The following is a 14,783-nucleotide window of genomic DNA, read 5'->3' as shown; positions in this document are numbered from 1 at the left end:
TCCAGTGTCCTAAATCTGGCGTGCTTGTTTCATTGTTTTTGCAACAGTGTCCTGACCTGTTTTCTGTACCATGGGGGATCTGTTCTCTCTCATTAATTTACTTCATATTAAACACTCCATTGCTGTCAACATTATTTCTTTAAATTTGAGCAACTTCTGGTCAGCGATTGCCCAGACAGTGTGCAGAGTGTGGAAGCTGTCTCTTAAGAAGGTGTCAAGGAAATTTTTATATACTTTTTTTTTAAGGATATATTTTCCATTTATTTTTGGTGGATTTGGATATTATGGTTTTCAGTCTTGCTATTACAACCTAATTTCTGTATCTGTCAAGATGATCTCTATTTGCTCAGGACTGAGTGTTGCAAAGAGGTCTAGTATGTTACCACAACCATTTACACTTTGCGTGGTCTCCTGAAGTAACTGCTCAAATTAATTAATTAATTAAAAAAAAAAAAAAAAAAAAAAAAAAAAAAAAGAGATTCTGACAAAGTTTTCACCTACAATTGACTTTAAACATGTATTTTCATCAGCATATTGATTATATGTTGAGGCCATTACCAATTATTATTGTGAGAGTCAGGTGCCTATTTGGACTGAGACTCAAACTTACCTTGAAACTTTAAGCAACTATATCATCTGAGTCAGAGGGGTCAGTAAAAGAACTCAATTATTACTTTATTCTGGTTGTCGAGTATAGCCTCTACCCACACTAACACACAGCACACTATCTACTTCAGTTTCTCTACAGGATAAACTACTTGTAACAGCAACAAACACATTAACACCAACTGAATATACTCAGTCCTTTCTGAACAGAGTTACATCCTTGGTAAATGCTTCAGATGACTTTATCTACCATCTGTAACTATTTCTGCTTTAATCCTTTTGATGACTGGTTGGAGCTCTGGTTCTTTCCCAACACAGCTACACCAATTCACAACTATAATACTGATGTGTCCTAGGTCTACTATTCATTACTTACGCAGGACAAGAGAAGTCTGATCTGAATTTCTACATTTACATCTACATGATCACTGTGAAATATACATTTAAGTGCTTGGCAGAGGGTTTATAGAACCACCTTCAGACTACTTCTCTACTGTTCCATTCTCAAATAGCATGTGGGGAAAATGAACACCTAAACTTTTAGTGTAAGTTCCAATTTCTCTTATTCTTTAATGATAGTCATTTCTCCCTAGGTAGGTACTTACTTGACTCAATTTCTTTGGCCCCTCTGGAGAACAGAGCCTGCAGAAGAACTCAGTATCTACCTGTCTTTGGTCATTTCCATCAATTCTGACCACGTTTTGCCAACACTCCTTGCTTCCCCGTACACTGTCCTCCTCCCCATTCGTCTGGGCCTGCCTCTCTTCCTCGTTTCCCGGGGATTCCGTTCAAATGCCTTCTTTCCAATTGCTCTGTCTGTACCTATACAGGCAATTTCAACAAAATATTTTCCATGTTTGGAGGAGAAAGTCAGTGATTGAAATTCCGTGAAAAGATCTTTCCACAATGCAAAACACCTTTGTTTTAATAATTAACATGCCAACTCACTTATCATATCCTTAACATACTTTTCCTCATTTCATAATAATACAAAAAGAGCTGTCCTCCTCTGAATTTTTTTCAATGTCCCCATCGACCCTATCTGGTAAGAATCCCACACTGGTCAGCATCACGTTTGATGGAGTGTATGTCACCAGTCCATTACATGTCCACACAAATTTTTACAATCAGATATTTGTATTAGTTGACCGATTCCAGATGCATCTTGCTGCTACTGTTGTCAAAAGCTACAATGTTTCTGTGTTTTGTGAAGCACACAAACATTTTCCTTTGCGTTTAAAGCAAGTTACAAATCTTTGTGGTATTTCCAAATTCTATCAAGATCTGATTGGATATTTTTGCAGGTTTTTTTCATATAGTGCTCTGTTACAGAAAACTGCTACATCTGCTAAAGAGCTGTGGTAACTATCAATATCGTCTGACATCATTAATACACATCACAAATGTGGACCAACACACTTGTCTGGATCATGCCTGATTACATCTGTTGATTGCTTTCCACTTGAGATAATATACAACATCCTCCCTACCAAGAAATCCTTTCACATTTAATTTGATTATGCTTTTTTTAAAGTTTGTTGCAAATGCTTAGGCAGTGGATCATTAAGGTTTCAACAGTCTCATATCTGGTGAGCGTTTGTTTTGGTCTGAACACTAATTCTTTTCAATCTCCTACAGCTGTCATCGTGCACCTCATACACTGCAATGGCATGCACTTCCAAATATTATCCAATCACAGTGATATCAGGCGTGTGAAATTAATTGTGCTAAATAATTGCTGTCTTCAACAAGTCCACCAAGAAAGGAAGTTTATGCTACGAGATGTACAAAACGAGACAAGTCAGTCTGTTTTCATATGAAAGTGGACAAGTCAGTCAGTAGAATGTTGATGCAGTATTTGAAAAGAATGTGGTTTAGAAACCCTAAGCATTATTTTGAAAAGAGTGCAGCTTATTCAAATAGGAGCAACTGAATAAAATCAATTCACTACATATTAAAACATGCAACAGAATCACTAAAAACTAAATTTTGATGTTATTTCCTTGCAAAAATCATGCCTTTTCTTTCATCTGATATTGTTAGGTGATTTCAATATTCCAGTAAACATACAAGCTCAATGCCTTCCAGATGCATGCAGCTTACACATATTATAGGTAGTTGGGGCTGATATACATAGCAATACATAACAGGAGCCTCTGCTCACATAATTCAGCTAGGAAGAACATGTCTTTACATTATAGGAAGAACATGGTTTGCTCTTCATAAGAAACTTGCAAACAGTATCAGCGATGAGGCCAATAAAGGTGACAAATAAATGTTGCGCATCAAGATGTTGGTGTCGTTGCAATAAGTCGTGATATAAGAATGCAGGGGAGGTTTCTCATGCATAGACATGAGTAGTAATTTCTTTCTAGACAGCAAGGGATTTATCTCACTGAATGCTTTCCAAATATCAAGGGATAGAGAAACTATCTGCTTTCATTGATCTTTATGTTAATATGGAGAACCACAGTAAACTGCAAAAATGTTCAGCAGAGTTTTTGTCCAGCAACTTGCAGACATATGAACATCTGAAACAAGGACAAGGGAACATGATGGACCTCACATAGTTCTCATTTTGAATGAGAGATGCAGTGCAGCTATGAATACAAGATGATACTAATACATCTGTGAAGAACTGGAGTCGCCAAATGTAGAAGTCATGCTCATGCATGGTCAGTCCTGCAACAGCAGTTACTTTGTACGCACTTTAAGTAATATGGATAAACTGTAAGGCTACAAACTCGCCATGCTAGACCACAGTTCTGCCTTTAAATTTTAATAAGGAGCACTGAAGATACACAGCTTACATTTTATTTACAGATAAGGTGAAATTCACACAAATTGGGGTACGAAACTCCCACAATAACCACATGTATGCAAATCCAAATCCTCAATTGCCCCTGAAGCAAGACACCAGGTGCACTGCTTTAGTAATTGTGAGGTTGCTCAAGATGGACCTGTAGCATTTGGATTTCTGTCTTCAAGAACATTTAAAGGCATCGATATATTCAACATCCATCAACAATGTGGACAGGTTAGAGATGAGTTTGCACCATGTATGTAACCACATCTGAGGATAGCTAGGTGTATTCACACAAGTTCATGGTCCTTTGAGGAGGAGGACTGAAAGATGCATAAAAATGAATGGTAAACACACTGAGCATGTCCTGTAGAATAAAGTGGTAGAGCGTTTTCACTGGAGACAATGACACATATCCCCAAAAGCTTTTGTTTCTGGACACACATTTACAGGCCCTTTTTCTAATTCTGACTAGTACTATTCCCTGTAAGAATACAGCACATTTTTTTAATTTTTTTTTTTCAAACAAACTATATATTCATGTTGAATAATAATTTACTCTAATTTTGTTATTGTCTTGCTTCGTTTTGGATATTCTGTACACGGTTTCAACTTTTAAATGTCAGCATTTGTAATTCGATTGGTAATGTCACACTATCACAAACTGCAAATTATATCTATAAATTAATTTCCTCGTGATACTCATATTTATACTGACTTTATCCACAAGGTACTCTATCTCTCTATTGATCTTAGTTATTTCCTATGGCAGTTTCTCTTTTTCAAAGGCTGATTTCCTAAACAACTTCATTTACAAACAATGTCAGAGATATTGTGATTGCTAAGCTTTTCATTCTAGAATGGTAATGGTATTTTTTGTTTCAAATAACTTTATTTTCATTGCTGGACCAACGTTCTACTATCATGCAACATCATACAATCTGTATGTCCTTTTGTAACTAAAGCATACTAAAAAATAAACAAACATTAAGACGCAGTCACTTGCTGGTAACTGATTAATGTATGGCACATAGGAACACTTCACAGCACAAAAAATTTACTAGCTTTTGAGCTACTGCCCTTTTCCTAGTTCACAGCTGCCTGAGTGCAGTGCTTGCTTAAACAAAAAAGAGAACTACAGTTCAACAGCTAATGAGGTCTCTGTGCTGTTATGTGTTTCTACTGTCATTGTACCAGTCAGCTGAAGATAACATAGAAATGTAGTGCTTACCAGCAGTGCAAATCTAATGCTGTGCTTGATGAATATAGACTACTTATGCAGCTGAATGTTTATAGCTTACAGCATGACAGTCAAGATAAATATACAATATAGTAAAGATAGATATACAATACATACAGATAGCAGTAAAATTCATACCCATGAAAAGTATAGCTGTCAACAAATTCCCAAAAATCACTCAATATGAACAAAAAAAATTATCACAAGAAAGGCAAAAAGAACTGACGCAAATATAATGACAGCAAATATCTTGGATGTGACAAACACAGCACCAAAAATGCAGCAAGTGGACACAAAAAATAATTAATATGGAAATGTGACAGCAAATTGCACAGTCTATTGAATTTTTGGAGGCTGTCACCCTGTCATGCCAATGGATGATGATGGCGCCAGTTCATAATTCTGAGAAATAAACTGTGACGACACAGCTCCATAACCAAATCTATCAGGAATGAAAAAGAAATACAAACATTTGAGACTATATAACTGGTCTCCTGGCATACAAAATTCTGCTGCCTTTTCAGTTAGCACCAAATTACCAATTTTTCCCACTCATCCAGAGAAAAATTACATTAGGACAAAAGTCAATCACCATGTAGAAATTAAAGTGAGTGAGTTCTGATGAAGATTACCATTATTAATGTATCAAATGCTGCATCACACCCGAATTCTGTTAAGACATTCTTCTCAGAAGAAACTTTTTCCACCAACCCAAGACTTCACAAGAAAACAATTAAGCAGAAGTTTTAATAACACACAAAGCACAAAATTACATTCAGTTTTATTTTATTTTGATAAAATACTACTAATTTTTGATGTGCCAATCAATATTATACACTAAACATTGAGAGAAAAAATGTAAGCACACAAAGTACTACAAGAACAAAGATGTCCAGGGAACTATTTACAAAAATTTCCTAATTTTATACTGAATTCAGTCATGGAATTCAAGTTACCAGATCTCATGTTGAACCTACGATCTTTTTAATTTAGTGTATCCTAACAAGCATGCATACCATTCACAAGTTCTTAATGCTAAATTGAGATTTAAATAATCATAATTACTAAATACAAAAATATTAAGACCGTCAAATTACCATGATAACTAATCTCAGATACAAACAATATACTGTACAGACAAAACTTCTACAAAATATCAAAGAATATTAAACAACAAAGAGGAAGTACACACCAAAAGTTTAACAGAGCAAAATACTATAAAACAGAGAACAGAAATAACAAAAGTAAGCATTTGTAATATTTTTGGAACAACCGCAAAGAAAAAAAACATGTTTTGTAAAAAAATAAAAAATTAAACTGATAAAGCATTCTCAGCCTCTGCAATATGTAGCATGTTTTCTACCACCACTACCTGCAAACTGAACTGTATGCAATTTACTTTAGTGAAGAAACTTTAAATTGATTATTTCTCCCTTCATAATCACTAGATAATTGCATAAACCTCTTTCCATAAGATTTTTTGGAGGTTCCTTACTATGAGACACACACATTATTGTACTTGTTTTACTTTGTTAATGGTAAAGTTAGAACCTCTTTTCAAGATGCGTGTCCATTCCATTCAGCAGATCAAACTGATGGTTCAGTAACATTCACACCTGTCAGCACATGCCCTTCCTGGAATTAGTATTAATACATTACTAGTCTGGTGTATCTTGCATACTACATGGTATGATTTTGTAAATGGATGGTTCTCCACAGATATTCTGAAGAAATGTCATCTACTCCAAGCATTTCATTTTGCCTGTCCTTCAGTCCCTATCAAATTACTCTGACAGTACCACATCTCTCATCCAGTTCCTCCTCTCTCCCCATAATGTTGCCTTAAAAGATTATTTCCTTTGTGTAGTCCAGTATATCCATTTCACCTTTCGCCTTTCTGTTCTCTGCATAGTAGTGGCTTGGCATCTGAGAAACTGATATTCAGCCTACTGTTCTCTTTTGTTCAAAGTTTTTCTTAATTTTCCTATATGTAGAATCTACCTCTCCCATACTCATGCATGTTTTTACAGCTTTTCTTTCTCTGCAAGACATTCCTTCTTTGCCATTTTGCACTTTCTATCAATATTTTTTTTTAAATGTACATCCCTTTTGCCTCCTTCATTTACTCACAATTTTATTTTCTCCTCCCCTTAATTAAATCCAATATCTCACATACTGTACAAGGTGTTTTACTGGACCTCATCTTTGTTGCATATTTAAGACTCTGGTTCTTTCACTATTTCATCTCTCAAAGCTACTAATGCAGCTTCTATTTTTTGTTATTTCCTCTTTCCATCAATCACTGTATAATGCACCATTACCAACTCTCAAAAACTTCTGGCTCTTTCCACCTTTCATCAATTTCTTCTGCTTTAATCTGCATCCAAAACAAGTCAGTTAAGTTCAAAGTCCACATATTGTTTTGAAAACCATTCTTCTTGTTGTCGTCTTCAGTCTACAACTAGTCTGACTCTGCTCTCTATGTTGGTCCACCCTGTGTAACTCTCCCAATCTCTGTGATTACCCAGCTAATGTCCAGCATTCTTTGCAGTAAAACATTTAAAAAGATTCTATCCACTCCCTGCCTGAACTGTTGATTGTCTATGTTTTACTTCTGTAAGAGGCTACACTCCAATAAATACCTGCAGGAAAGACTTCCTGAAGCTTAAATTTATGTACCTCTCTCTCTTTCAGAAACACTCTCCTTGCTATTGCCAGTAATTTTGCTGTCCAAACAGCAAACCTCATCTAGTACTTTTAGTGTTTCATTTTCCAATTTAATTCGCTTGGCATCTCATTTCATTGAACTGCCATTAACATAAAAGTAAAACTATCAACGCCATCTGTAAAATCCTTTCAAGACATTTTTTGTTCCATTAAACTTATTTTCCAAGCTCTTTGCCATCTCTGACAAGATTACAGATTCATTGCCAAAGCTTCACTTTTTATTTCTTCTCCCTGACCTTTAATCTCCTTTCCCAATTTCCCCAAACAGCTTGCTTAATGTACAGATTCAGCAACACTGGTGGTAAACAACAACCTTGTCTCACTCTCTTCTCAACTTCTGCTTCCCTTTCATGTCTCTTGAGTCTTATAATTGCAGCCTAGTTTCTGTACAAGTTGTGAATAATCTTTCCCACACTGTTTTTTTATCCTTGATACCTTCATAATTGCAAAGAGTGCATTCCAGCAAGCACTGTCAAAAGCCTTCTGTAAAGTTGCAACTGCTATAAATGTAGCTTTGCCTTTTTTTTATCTTCTTCTAAGGTAAGTTGTAGTGTCAGCATAGTTTCATGTGTTTCAACATTTCTCTGAAACCCAAACTGATCTCTCCTTGGTTTTTGTTCCAATCTCTAAATAATTCACATCAGGATTTGGCAACCATGATTTATTAAACTGGTAGTTCGGTGATATTCACACCTGTCAGCATCTGCCTTCTTTGAAATTTGAATTATTACATTGTTGCAGTAAAGGACACCACTCACCAAAAAGCAGAAGGATTTAGTTGTTGATACGCACACACAAAAGAAAGAAAATTTGCTAGCTTTTGGAAGAACCCTTTTACAACCCGGCGTAAAACACACACACACCACCACCACCACCACCACCACCACCACCACCACCACCTATGCCCCTACATCATGCCAACACCACTACCGATGCCCCTAAATCATGCCAACTGGATGAACAATCCATCCAACCAGTACCATGTAGGCGCATGTGTATGCATGCTTGTGTGCATGCTTAAGTCCAAGGGTACTCAACCATTCTCATATATCTTGCACAGCAGGTGGAATACTTTTATGACGGATGGCTCACCCAAGCACCTCAATTATTCTGAGGGACAGTCTCCTATTTCAGGGGCTTTGTTTCCACTTGTTTTTCAGTGCTCCATCAAATTTTTCTTGTAGTATCTTGTCTACGATCATTTCTTCATTTACATCCTCTTCTCTTTCTGTAATATTATTCTGAAGTTTATTTCCTTTGTATAGCACTTCTATATATTCCTTCCACCTTCCAACTTTCCCTTATTTGCTTAGTATGGGCTTGTCATCTGAGTTCTGGATTTTCACACAGCTGCTTCTCCTCTATTGGCAGCATGTACAGGGTGACAATCATTGAAGTGTACGAGGGGGGGGGGGGGGGAGAGAGACACTTTATTCAACATGTAAATGTCACTACACATTTTACTGGGTTTAGGTTATGACACGGTCAATATGCCTGTCATCAATGGTAATGATGCAGTGAAGATGAAGAGCAAAATTCTGCATGACCACTGAAGTGTCAGAACATTCATGCTGCCGATGACATCCTGAATGGCTGTTTTCAGCCCAGCCATGATTTTAAGGTTATTGCTGTACTCCTTGTCTTTAATACAGCCCCACAAAAATGAGTCACATGTGTTCAAATCTGGAGTTTATGGCAGCCAATCGAGGCTCATGCCAGTGGCCTCTCAGTACCCTAGAGCCAGAATGCAGTCCCTAAAGTGCTCCTCCAGAACATAAAACAATCTCCTGCTTCAATGGGGCCGAGTTTCATCTTGTATGAACCACATCTTGTCAAAATCAGGGTCACTTTGGATAATGGGGATGAAATCATCTTCCAAAACCTTCATGTATCATTCGGTAGTCACCATGCCATCAAGGAATATTGCACTGATTATTCCGTGACTGAACATTGCACACCACACAGGCACCTGCTAAGGATGAAGAGATTTCTCAATTAGAAATGCAGATTCTCAGTCCCCCAAATTCACCACTTTTGTTTAATGATGAACCCACCCAAATGAAAGTGGGCTTCGTCACTAAACCAAACCATACAAATTCCCATCACGCCCCATGGCCAGCCGTGCAGTTTGAATGTCCACACGCAAACCATTCAGAAGTTATGATGATTTTATTCCATACAGTTCAATAATTGTCACCCTGTATCTTCCCAATAATCATGCACACCTTTACAGTGTTGCGTTTGTTCGCTGGCCACAACCACTTAGTCATACTGCACTTTTTGTCAACCTTACGTTTCAGACGTCTGTAGTTCTTTTGTCTGCTTCAATTACTGCACTTTTATATTTTCTCCTTTTGTCAATTAAATTCAGTATCTTCTGTGTTAGTCACAGATTTCCACTGGGGCTAGTCTTTTTGCCTATTTGATACAATGCCTTCACTATTTCATTTCTTGCATTTTTTTTCAGTTTTCATCTGCAATTTGATTCTTTGTTTTACCATTATACAAGCTATGTGAAATCTTCCTCCAGGTATCTTCGAAGTATATACAACCTTCTTCCAAAATTCTTAAACCAAGTGTTCCAGTCCTCTATCAAAACTAAATGTTCATCTTCTTTAAGGATGGGTATAATATTTACAGGCAGGTCACCACACCAAACTAGGTAAAAAGTCATCATCATCATCATCATCATCATCATCTAAGACTGATTATGCCTTTCAGCATTCAGTCTGGAGCACAGTCCCCCTTATAAAATTCCTCCATGATCCCCTATTGGTGCCTCTTCTTATGTTAAGCCTATTACTTCGAAATCATTCTTAACCGAATCCAGGTACCTTCTCCTTTGTCTACCCCGACTCCTCCTACCCTCTACTGCTGAACCCATGAGTCTCTTGGGTAACGTTGCTTCTCCAATGTGTGTAACATGACCCCACGATCTAAGCCTATTTGCCCTGACTGCTACATCTATAGAGTTCATTCCCAGTTTTTCTTTGATTTCCTCATTGTGGACACCCTCCTGCCATTGTTCCCATCTACTAGTACCTGCAATCATCCTAGCTACTTTCATATCCGTAACCTCAACCTTATTGATAAGGTAACCTGAATCCACCCCGCTTTCGCTCCCATACAACAAAGTTGGTCGAAAGATTGAACGGTGCACAATTAACTTAGTCTTGGTACTGACTTCCTTCTTGCAGAAGAGAGTAGATCGTATCTGAGCACTCACTGCATTAGCTTTGCTACACCTTGCATCCAGTTCTTTCACTATGTTGCCATCCTGTGAGAATATGCATCCTAAGTACTTGAAACCGTCCACCTGTTCTAACTTTGTTCCTCCTATTTGGCACTCAATCCGTTTATATCTCTTTCCCACTGACATTACTTTCGTTTTGGAGATGCTAATCTTCATACCATAGTCCTTACATTTCTGATCCAGCTCTGAAATATTACTTTGCAAACTTTCAATGGAATCTGCCATCACAACTAAGTCATCCACATATGCGAGACTGCTTATTTTGTGTTCACATATCTTAATCTCACCCCGCCAGTCTATTGTTTTCAAAATATGATCCATAAATAATATGAACAACAGTGGAGACAGGTTGCAGTCTTGTCTTACCCCTGAAACTACTTTGAACCATGAACTCAATTTACCGTCAACTCTAACTGCTGCCTGACTATCTATGTAAAGACCTTTGATTGCTTGCAAATGTTTGCCTCCTATTCTATAATCTCATAGAACAGACATTAACTTCCTCCTAGGAACCCAGTCATATGCCTTTTCTAGATCCATAAAGCATAGATACAGTTCCCTGTTCCACTCATAACACTCCATTATTTGCCGTAAGCTAAAGATCTTGTCCTGACAACCTATAAGAGGCCTAAACCCACACTGATTTTCATCCAATTTGTCCTCAGCTAATACTCGGACTTTCCTTTCAACAATACCTGAGAAGATTTTACCCACAATGCTGATCAAAGAGATACCTCTGTAGTTGTTACAATCTTTTCTGTTTCCATATTTAAAGGTTGGTGTGATTACTGCTTTCGTCCAGTCTGATGGAACCTGTCCCAACTCCCACGCCATATCAATTAGCCTGTGTAGTCATTTAAGACCTGACATTCCACTGTATTTGATGAGTTCCGACTTAATTTCATCCACCCCAGCCACTTTATTGCACTGCAATCTATTGACCATTTTCTCCACTTCCTCAAATGTGATCCTATTTCCACTGTCATTCCTATCCCATTGTACATCGAAATCTGAAACATTACTGATCGTATTTTCACCTACATTGAGCAATGACCTGTCCAAAATACTTGTTATTTCCTTCTTACCTCCCTTTCGAAGACTGCTAATTACACTCCAGGACGGTTTTCCAGCAGCTTGACCCAAAGTCACCAACCTGTTTCCAAAGTCTTCCCAAGATTTCTTCTTGGATATTGCAATTATCTGTTTGGCTTTGTTTCTTTCTTCAACATAACTTTCTCTGTCTACCTGAGTTGTAGTATGTAGCCATTCTTGATACACCTTCTTTTTCCTTTTGCAGGATGCCTTGGCTGTGTCATTCCACCAAGCTGTTTGCTTCATCCTACCCTTACACACTACTGTTCCAAGACATTCTTTAGCCACTTCTAGTACTGCGTCCCTGTACCTTGTCCATTCCTTTCCAATGACTGTAATTGACTACATTCAACTAACTGGTACCTTTCTGAGATCACTGTTATGTACTTGTGCCTGATTTCCTTATCCTGAAGTTTCTCCACTCTTATCCTCCAACACATGGACCTGGCCTCCTGCACTTTCGGCCTCACAATACCAATTTCACTGCAGATTAAATAGTGATCAGTGTCATCAAAGAATCCCCTGAATACATGTGTGTCCCTCACAGCCTTCCTGAATTCCTGATCTGTTATTTTATAGTCAATGACAGATCTTGTTCCCCTGCCTTCCGGGGTGAATGTTCTTATGTTTAAAAAAGAAGTTTGTGATTACTAAGCTCATACTGGCACAGAAATCCAAGAGTTGTTTCCCATTCCTGTTGGCCACCATATCCTCTCCAAATTTACCCATAACCTTTTCATACCCTTCTGCTCGATTTCCAATCCTGGCATTAAAATCACCCATGAGCAGAACACTGTCCTTGTCCTTTACTCTAACAACTATATCACTAAGTGCGTCATAAAAACTATCCATCTTATCTTGATCTGTCCCTTCACAATGTGAATATACTGACACAATCCTAATTTTCTTGCTAGACACTGTCAAATGTACCCACATCAGTCGTTTGTTTACATACCTTATTGCAACTACGCTGGGTTCCATTTCTTTCCTGATGTGAAGCCCTACACCCATTGTGCTATTCCTGCTTTGACTCCTGACAGGTAGACCTCGTGTTCTCCCACTTCCTCTTCTTTCTCACCCCTTACCCGAATGTCACTAACAGATAAAACATCCAACCCCATCTTACTTGCAGCCTCTGCCAGCTCTACCTTCTTTCCAGAGTAACCCCCATTGATATTAATAGCTCCCCATCTCATTACCATTCGTTTGCCGAGTCGTATCTTAGGAGTCCCTGGTTTGTCAATTAGAGGTGGGACTCCGTCACCTCCAAAGGTCCGAGGCATTTTGCTCTGATTGTTGCCAGCATCATATTTAATGTACCAGGGAAGCAGGTTGCTAGCCTTACTTGCCCAGGTCCCATTGAGTTTTACCCCTAATGGTTGAGGGACTAACCGGTGGATTTGGTAGTCTTTGCTGTCTGAGCAGAAAGGTGACCACGACTCAGAATATGTCCGAGATGCCTAGCCTCATTCCAAAGTAACTGGTATCCCAACTGTCAGGACCACTTACTTGGCCACTCATATGTTGCTCGTGGTTCATGAATTAGAACATGACAACAGGAACCCACACCATGAACCATCGTCAGACGTGAGAGAAAAATAAACTAATGACATGAAAATATATTCTGTTTCAGTTACCAACATCTTCAGCCAAGATGACGACCTAAATTTCCTCCAATGTGCTAGGCTCCATGCATGCAACCAGTTTATTATCATGAATTTGCAATGTCATTTCCTAATATCTTTGCAGTACATCTGAAACAGAAAGGAGTCGCGCAAACCCTGTAAGTAAAGCCGTGAACTAGCAGCGAGGATGCAATGAGAAAATTGCATTTGCTAACCACTGTCACTTAACAGCAATCTAACCAAGCATTGTGAAGCAGCAGTAGTTGTGGGAGAGTCGGGCAATGCATGTGTTTGCAACCCTAGCAACGGCTGGCATGAATGCAGCTGGTTTGGATGTGGAATTGTTTATTGAAAAGGTGAAAAAATGCACTGTAATATGTGAGACATCTTGCAAGAAATATTATGAAAAGATTACGAAGAGAGCTGCATGATTTCATCTTCTCTTAAATATACATACAATATCATGAACTCTTCTTTCAGCAGCCTTGAGTTAACTAGCGAGTGAAGCCGAAATCTCCTGTTACATCCATTACTGTGTACTTAAACAAATACTGCCTGCTTTTTTTCTGCCTACGTCCATACTAGTTGCCTTTTAATCTAATTCTACTGCACAATTATCATTGTTAATGTCCCTGTGTGTGCACTGAAACAATTTCTGTTGGTGTGAGGTCACTACACGCTGTGACGTTACAGGTTGTATGGGAACGTGCATTTGATGTGGATGACTAAACAAAATACAATCTCTCACACCATCAACTCACCAAAAAGTTATAAACTGTTCACAAGTTTTATATCAGCTCGGAGCATCCAGGTGCTACCGCACAAAAAAAATTTACCACACGTTACACAGCACAAACACTTCAGTAAAGTAAAGTTGGTGCTGGTGACATTGAAGTCTAAAATAAAAATAAAGCAGTAAAAAAGCCAGAAATAATACACCAGTGCAACCAGTATATGGTGGAATAGACACATCTGACATGATGCTGTATGCGTATTTGGATGAGAGGCGAACTCTTCGTTACTGGAAGAAGGTAGCTTTTAACATAATGTCAAGAATGGTGCTGAACTCTTACATATTATACAAAGAGCATAATAAAGGAAGGAAAGTTGTTTCCAGATATGTATATAATGTCATGATAGTTGAATCCTTGTCAGATGAATGGCTGCAAGAAAATAATGCAACTGATGAGCCTCATGGTTCTCCAGGTTTGAGGAAACTTCCAGAGAAGAAAGAGTCAAGATGCTGTGGGTGTACTAGTGAGGGAAGGAAAAGAAGGTCAAGAACTGTTTGTAATAAATGTAATAAGGGGTTGCATGGTGAACATTTTCCTAAACACAAATGCTAAGTCATACTGTAGACATGGAAATTCTGTAATGTTCTCTTCAAATAAATAATTATTATCTCTCTAAATAATAACACAAATTTTATATCCCTCA

General features: G+C 38.0%; 1 protein-coding gene across 3 annotated transcripts in view; it reads right to left on the bottom strand.

Moving 5' to 3' along the window:
- LOC126457595 (RCC1 and BTB domain-containing protein 1-like) overlaps positions 1-14,783 on the bottom strand; it is a 196,652-nt gene that overhangs the window by 22,446 nt on the left and 159,423 nt on the right. The window contains exon 12 of one of the 3 annotated variants that reach the window (XR_007585494.1): positions 1,212-1,428. The exons of the other annotated variants lie outside the window; for them this stretch is intronic. The gene's annotated coding sequence lies outside the window, so the exon portion shown is untranslated. The remainder of the gene's footprint in view (positions 1-1,211; positions 1,429-14,783) is intronic. 3 annotated transcript variants of the gene reach the window in all.

Source organism: Schistocerca serialis, chromosome 2, assembly GCF_023864345.2.
Source record: "Schistocerca serialis cubense isolate TAMUIC-IGC-003099 chromosome 2, iqSchSeri2.2, whole genome shotgun sequence".
Classification (NCBI taxonomy): domain Eukaryota; kingdom Metazoa; phylum Arthropoda; class Insecta; order Orthoptera; family Acrididae; genus Schistocerca; species Schistocerca serialis.
The sequence above is the reverse complement of the archived record's forward strand: the minus strand, read 5'-3'. Positions and strand labels throughout refer to the sequence as shown.